The sequence below is a fragment of the Gastrolobium bilobum genome, unplaced genomic scaffold (assembly GCF_033153095.1).
Source record: "Gastrolobium bilobum isolate Gb01-03AN ecotype WA unplaced genomic scaffold, APGP_CSIRO_Gbil_v1 utg2195, whole genome shotgun sequence".
In the NCBI taxonomy this organism is placed as follows: domain Eukaryota; kingdom Viridiplantae; phylum Streptophyta; class Magnoliopsida; order Fabales; family Fabaceae; genus Gastrolobium; species Gastrolobium bilobum.
The window spans coordinates 804,562-810,226 of record NW_026895782.1 but is presented as its reverse complement, the minus strand read 5'-3'; positions in this window follow the sequence as shown (position 1 = coordinate 810,226).

The following is a 5,665-nucleotide window of genomic DNA, read 5'->3' as shown; positions in this document are numbered from 1 at the left end:
CCATTTTGTCTTTTAAACAAAATCGTTCAATTCGATCTATTGACAAAATATTTCAGTTATTGCTAATGAGATTGGAAATTTTACACTGCCACGAAACCTGCTGAATCAACAAACGAATAACTGTAGTCAAGAATACAAAAACAAAAGATATCAGAACAGAACAGTGATTACAGTTGGCAGATATAATGAAAGTGGGTAATGTCGTGGTGGATAAGATTATTAGTATTAAATTGGACTGATCAACTAACATTATTGGTTAAATTTGCGACCTAATATACTTTCCTCAAAACAAAGTAGATGTCACTTATAATGAAAGTGACACAGCGCTGTTATCTTAAATTATCAATGTTGAAGCTTATTCCTTTTCATGAACATGTAACATATAAAGTCGTAAAAATATTCAAATCAAATAGAATTAGGTGCAGACCAATATTATATATATAAAAATCAGACTAGATCGAGGATAAGGATACAATTATTATACATGCCAACTTGCACTATACATGACTAGTTATATAAAGTCTCCCACAAGTTTAGCCTTTTGGTTATTAATTTTTGGGACAAAAAATTAAGAATCTACATTTATTATTAAAAAAAAAAGGAAATATTTTGTTAGTATATTGTCGAAGGTACTTATAATTCTGAATTCCTAACCTCAAGCCCCTGCTTCACTTTTCATTCAAGCTTTCACTTTTTTCTTTGGGTACATGCTCGAGCTTGCGCTAAAAAAACTAAAAAGTTTCACTCAACCTAACACCATTGTAGTTTTAAATTCTCTCTCATTCACCCCCATTTCAACAATGGCATGTGATTTTTTTTTTTTTTTTTTGATAACAATGGCATGTGATTTTTATTACCATGAGATATGAAGAGAACAATTTGACACTTGACATTGTAAATATGCAATATGACTGGACCGCTAGCCGGCAATATAACTCCACAACAATGGGACCCTAAAGTTCCAAAAGTCTTGCATGTGCCACCCTTTGTTGAAAGGACTAAGTAGACTATTGTATTATGACCATTTCTCAATTCTCATCACCTTTCAAGTTACAAGGTTCATTTTCAATTTGAATATCATTTATTAGTATGAAAACAGGGGACCACAACACAAATGATTGTTATTGTGCTGATCAATTGCTCTTTATTACTGATATATAGAATCAAGGCAAGAGCTAAAACTCATCGCCATGAAATCATTAATATAGCTACTGATGGTAGATCATGGCCACACAAATTACCATTCACCCCGCAATTAGTCAAACATGACAGTAAAAGAAAACAGAGTTCGTAGAAAATTTTCTTCATTATTTTGTTTTTCTAGTAGAAGTGAAAGTTGTCACGCTTAAGCAGAACCATTGAGTTAAAAAAATTGAGAATAATAATATGGAAATTTTAAAATAAATACATAACAAACGTGTATTATTATTAAGTTGTAAATGACTTTAATTTACAAAGTTTATTATTGTAAGGGAAAAATGTTTATCCTTTTAAACGATACAACTTGTGTCATTTCACTCTCACAAAGAAGTGAGATTCACACCTTTATATTTTTTTGTCTACTCTCTCTCCTTTTTTATTTATCTCTTTCTTTCACTTGAAATAACACAACTTTACATACTTTATACACACTTTTCCCTTATTGTAATAAGGTAAATTTTAAAAATAAATTACACAGAAATTGTCGTAATTTAAAGTGTTGTCTGTATAATATTATTTGTGACTTAATTAAAAATTGTAAGTTCATGTTATAACTTATGTCGACTAATTACTTTTTTTTTTTCGTCTCTCTCCACCAAGGATTTACAATTTTATTACCAAAACTTCACATAATTTTCGAATTAAATTAAATATTTACAAGGTACAAACTTCTGCAGGTTATTCAATATATCCGCACAAGGTATAAAATATTTCTCTTTATTTTTTTCATTCTAATGTATGATGATGTAAGGGAAAAAATTGCTGTAAGATATAAAAGTTCATGGCGAAAAGAACGAGGTTTTGACCAGTTTCGTTTTTGAATTTTCACTTTACTTCTAATATTTTGAACCCATTTTTATATCAAACAAAAGAAAATAAGAATGATATCCAAAATGGGTTGAAGCCCGCTCACTGCAACTCAAGAAGTAAATAAAATTTGAGGAAAATTCGACAATAGAATTGGAATTGCTCAAAAGTCTCTGTCTTCCATCAATGTAGCAGTTGATAATTGGCTGAGAAGTGGCCTATTATTCGCGCTGCATATGTTCTAACACAAAGAACTGACATGTTCGGGCGCAAAATAATATTAGACATTTCTTCCAGGTACCAAAAGAAGAAGGGCACTTATTTTCTTCTTCTTTTTTAGGATGAGACGACACCTACAATTTTAATAAGTTGTGTTGACCCGGGATAAACGTATAGAGTTGAACTTTTTGCATTGAACTTTAAATTTCCTAGCCCAAATATATTTATTGTTATTGCTTCCACTTGACTTCCTTATTAAATTATTCACATTAAAAGAAGAAGAAGAAAACAGTGAGTTTTTATTCATGTAACAACTTAATTATGCTTCTAACAAACAACAAATGCTTTCAGTTGCTTAGATTTATTAATTAATGAACCTGAGCATGGCAATCTATCGAGAGATTTAAATTCAACATGTATTATGTTTATATATTCACTTTCTGCATTCCACGGTGAATTCTTAATTCTATAAACGATCCAAATTATAAGTAATGCGTCTGTGATGTTCCCTAATAAATTGGTGGGAAGCTCACACGTGGTGGGAATTGTATAAAATTCGATTCTGTCTGTTTGTTTAAATTATTGTTAAGGCACAAGACTCAAGAGAATCAAGTTTTGTAAACGTATTGCGATTGTAGATCACAGCAAGAGAGAACGCATACACATTATTGTGTTGGGAATCAAGCATGTGCATATGGTGGATCGTGGGTATGGTTTTGATTTAGTTCGGATGCGTCAGTAATGATTGGGCACTTAGTTTGGTACTCAAAGTGAATGAGTCATGGTTTGCAACATGAATAAATTTTAACTGCATGCATCGAATATTTAGTGTATTTGTCTAATTATTTTGTGACATATGGATAAAAAAAATCATATCATCTGCTTTTTTAGATAATGTGATATTTTTGTATCCATGTGTTACAAAATATGTAAAGAACCACTTCAATCCAAAATCTTAAGGTATTAGGTAAGAGTCTTTTTAATGATTTATATTATTTTCTATCACAAGTCAATTTTTGTTTTACTTTTTGTAGAAACTCTGATTTGAAAGGTGTAAGAGCTCGAATCGAATTAAAGGTGTAAGAGCTCGAATCTTATTATGTATCTTAATGGTCAGCACAATGGACGAGATCTATGTGGTCTGACCAAAACAATCTAAAAATGTTTTTTTTTAACTAATATTACAATGACGTATAGACTGAATAAATATGTTTTGATTTTTTTTTTCTTATATTTTTTTCTACTCTCATGTGCATGATAATTGTTTCGGCCAGTCCAAATGGTTGGCCCCAAGCCTAGACCCAATCACTCAACCCATACTCAAAAGCCTCACAAGTCACCTCTACTTATGCGAAAGTAGGGACCTCTTCCCTTAATACCAAAGAAGGAAGGTAAAAAAGCGTAAAAGGTAAAATTCTAACGTAAAAAAAATCGTAAAATCATAAAAGTGTTTGGAATTTTGATGAAATCGTTTTGTTTAAAAAAATTGTAAAATTGTAAGATCACAAATTTAAATCGGGATTTTAACTACTATGTCAAGGAAAACACAACTGACGCAAGAAAATCATCTCATCCAGCCTCTCTCTCCACATTACATGTCAGTCCAACTGTATTAAATGTCAAGAATCACTTATAAATATACCCTCTCCATTACAAAAAAGGGTACTGAAAAAATATTTTATATGAGTTGTTACTCTGTTCAAGAATTCCTCCTTTATCACTTCATAGTGTAAGAGAAGTTTCTCAAGTGCTTTAGTATGTACATTGTCATAAGAGCTACCATATATTTAAGATATATTCTGTTTTTTTTTTGGTAGATATATATTCTGTTCTTCAATTACAGGACAACTCAATAATAATTTTATCTTTCGAAATTGTTTCTAAAAAGAAATAGTTTTTTTCCTGGGAAAAAAATATATTTGATATCACAACTTATTTCTATGTAACATTGATAACATACAATGCCTATATTTATGAATAGTGTATCAGGGACAAAAAAGAATTTTTTTTTTTATTTGTCAATATGTGTTCCAAGACCATTAGTTCATTTTTAAAAATAAAAAAATAAACTGATTTTATTTAATATTATTTCCTCTTAATTATTTGTTTTCAAAAGAAAAATAAAAACATTTCTACGAACTTTGTCGTACATACATACTCTAGAATTCAGTTCTCGGCATATTTAGAGTGAAACTCCTTTTAGGTCCCTATAAAAAACATAATCTTCATTTTAGTCCCTTTTAAGAAAAAATAGTTTTGAGATTTCTAAGAAATTTAAAATAGACTCATTTAGTTAAAATCGTGGTTCTCTTAAATTCAAAAGGACTAAAATTGGTCCGCTTTGAATTTCATAGGAATCAGACGACTAATTTTTTTTATAAAAAACTAAAGTGAGGACTGTATTTTTTGTTAGAGATTCAAAATGAACTTTATTCATATATTTATTTGACAAGAATGCCTTATAATATTTTTCTTATATTTACTTGATGGGAAGGATTATATTTATAGATTTTTTATTTATAAACTCTTACAAATTACACTATGTATTTTCGAAAGTATATTAAATTACACTATGTATTTTCAGAAATACATAATATAATTTACAAAAATTTGTAAGATCATTCCCCTTGATTGACTTTTCCACTACCAAACCTAGCCACCCAAATGAATACTTGCCCTCCGTAGTTAACCGTCGGATCTCACATTCACCACCCAGTCACACTCTCGTCGGCACAACGTGTCGTTCTTGTTTTGTAGTCCTTTTTTCTATTCTTTGAGAATCTTCCAAATTGAAGGAATGGGTGACACAATATGACTAGAAGCAAACTTTCGGTGTCATATCATGCAGCTAGCTCGGCTCTTTATGTGAATCATTTCTTCTCCCTGACCGAATCCAACATGCCATTCAGCAATTTTCAAAGTGTTCAAAATGATTTATTAAATTAGAGCCACTCATGACCCATGTGTGTGTCCACTTTATAAAACCCTTTTTTAGTGGATGAGGTTTGTCGTTGCCTAAGTAGGGTCCTAACTCGATTTCATCAATTATAGAAATGGTTCAAACATCAGGCAATTAGGATGACCTCAACTTTGGGAGTTCATCCCAAAATTGAAAACCCACAATATGATGGCCAAATAGAAAACAGAGAATTTCTCACTAAAGGAAATAAACGATAGGATTATACGAACTCATTTGACATATTCATTAATTAGAGTGTTTTCTTCTCCCTTTATTTATTTTCCTTGGTTTTCCTCGTTTAACATTTTGGTACAATAATTGGTTGGCCTAAATAATAAATCATTGGCCCCTTTTCAAAGTTCAAGAAACATAAAATTAAAAAAAAAAAAAAAGGAGGAGGAGGAGGAATGGTATGGCTAATTCTTCTCTCGTTAGGCTTGGATAATATTGAGGATGTATATAGATATAATTGTGTGAAAT